We start from the raw sequence: 2,556 nt of genomic DNA on the forward strand, positions 1-2,556 counted from the left end.
CCGGGCATGGTCGATTGGCGCTGTCTCGGACTCTTGGATCCATTTATTTGAGCAGCCTAGGCAAAGGCTGGAATAACGTGGATCTTCTCAGGACCTCATTTCCACCTAGACACCAAGCAAGGACTCGCAGGTCCATCAAAGTGCAGCCTCCTACTTTGTCTCTAAGACGCAGTAAATGAAGAGAGGCCTTCTCTTGCCCCGCAAAAGGAAAATTGGGGAAAGCCCTCAGCTTGTCTGCTTAATAGACAGCTGTCCACACATGTAACATTACAAACACAGCCTAGATGCAAAGACGTGAAAATCCAGTCCCTCGTGTTGCAACACCAACTCCTCTCCCCTCCCTCAGCTGCACCGCCTGCTTGTGAAGAAAGAAGGTGGGGACAGGGCCCATCTTTTTCTTTCTCCTCCCCAAGGTCTCCCTCCTTCTCCAAGGGCAGAATGGGTGCTGGCCCTCCGGAGCAAGGCCTCCTGGAGGAAAGGGCCAAGTTCTGTTTTCCAGGCGCCCTTGTCAAACTAGTCGCTCCTGTCCTCCATAACTGCCCACCATACCTTTGACATTCCAGCCCTCCTTTTGTCCAGTCAGACCCCCACTCAAATGTTGCCACCGTGGAATTCACTTTGGATTGCTTTAGGTTCCCTCCCCCATCAGCGGGGCTGCACTATGTTTTGCCGCTGTTTGTCAGCTCACCAGTCTCCCCTCTAAGCTGGGAGGGATCTGGAACCCAGAACTGTGACTTCTGTCCACATCCAGAGTCTAGCACAGTGCCTGGTCGTGAATGGATTTTCAATCAAAATAGAACAAACTGGAAAGTTAGCTAAGTGTGGAAATGGATGCACTTTGCTTCATAGCCACTGTTTTAGACGATGCCCATAAAGAAACAGTGAGCGCAATCCAATGATGATGATGATAATAAACCAGCCAAGAGACACATAGGGTCGTCCCAATTCCCAACCCATCCTGCCACCTCTCCCTGTTCTGTGTGAAGTCACGGTTCTTATCAAATCCCTGCAACTGCACAGGTGACATCCCATGCAGGAGTCTTCCTCCTACACTGTCCCTGGAACTACAGGGGACCCAGTTCATGTGCCCAACACACTCGCCATCCCTCGCAGAGTGCCCCCTGTACCCTAGAAGCCCTTCCTCGCTCCTTGAGCTTCTATTCCTGAGACAGTCACCTCTACAGAGCTCCCAAGGTCAGGACAACAGCCACAGGAAGCCACCATCTATCTTAGGAGGTAAATCACGCAGCCAGCTGAGGGGACCGAGCTCGGCCTTCTCTCCCCTTGTGGGCTAGTCCGGTAGCTTTTCAGAAGCTTTAAAACAACTTCGTCTTTTCTTCAATTTTGCCTATTCTACAAAATTGATACAAGATGCATTCTGGTTCAGGCCGGGCTGGGGTGCCCTGATCACCCTTGCTTAATGGCCAGCCGTATCCTAAGATTGCCAGGGCTGAGTGCATGCAAGCCAAAACCTGTCCCCCTTGACTTCTCCCCACCCCCTGGAAACACTCAGGCATCCTTTCCTGATAGCCCACAACCCCTAGTGTCCCAAAGCCAAATCACTTGGCGTGGCCCCCAAAGTCCCACATCCCTCCCGCCGCTCCCTCTCAGCATCCTAGAACCCCGCTGTGAGCAGAGATATTGCCCAGAATTCCATACTGCTTGAAGCCATGGGCTACCAAGCTTCTCCCCCCATCATTGAAACATGTGGGCTCTTTGGCTTTCATGGATTTGATTCCTCCAGAATCATCCCATTCTCAAACCCATGCCATGAAATCTGAGTGGTACCAACTCCATCTTTCTCCACTTCAACAGGCAGATACCAATTTAGGGAGGCCAGCCAGTGCATGTGCCCCTCTAACTCTATTCATTGGTTCGGGGAGGAACGAATGGTCCAAATGACACGAAGGAATTGGAGACTTTGCCAGACGTTTCCTTCCAGTGATGTTGCTGAGCTACACAACAGAGGCAGCTCCGCTGGCCATCCCCAGTGGAGAAAGCCGAGACTGGGACAAAGCGACTAAGCAGTGACACAAAGTGAGAACGATGGGATGGCGAGAGGAATGGCCTGCTATCATTGGAGTATCTGAATCCAAGCATGCCTGATCCCAGCCTACTCCTGGGCTTCTCACTCAGATAAACCAATAGCATCACTTCGGCTTGCTTTACCCACTGAGGCCTGGTAGTGCAGCCGTTTACCCACTGAGCGGCTAACCGCAAGGTCAGCATTTAGAACCCACCAGCCACTTAGTAGGAGAAAGATGGGGCTTTCTGTACCTATAATGCTTTAGTCTTGGAAAGGCAAAAAGGCAGTTTTACTCTGTCCTATAGGACCTCTATGAACTAAAATTGACTTGATGTCAGTGGGTTACACTGACTATTGTGAGTGGTCTTCATTAGTTGCCATCAAGTGGACTCTGAGTCAGCCCCACGTGTGTCAGAATAGGACTGTGCTCCATAGGGTTTTCCACGGCTGGGTTTTGGAGAGAAGATCACCAGGGATGTCTTCCAAGGTACCTCTGACTAGTCACGGACCACTCATCTTTCATTTGCAGG

This window comes from Echinops telfairi, unplaced genomic scaffold, assembly GCF_000313985.2.
Source record: "Echinops telfairi isolate 266 unplaced genomic scaffold, ASM31398v2 ScPeMD7_7409;HRSCAF=8447, whole genome shotgun sequence".
In the NCBI taxonomy this organism is placed as follows: Eukaryota; Metazoa; Chordata; class Mammalia; order Afrosoricida; family Tenrecidae; genus Echinops; species Echinops telfairi.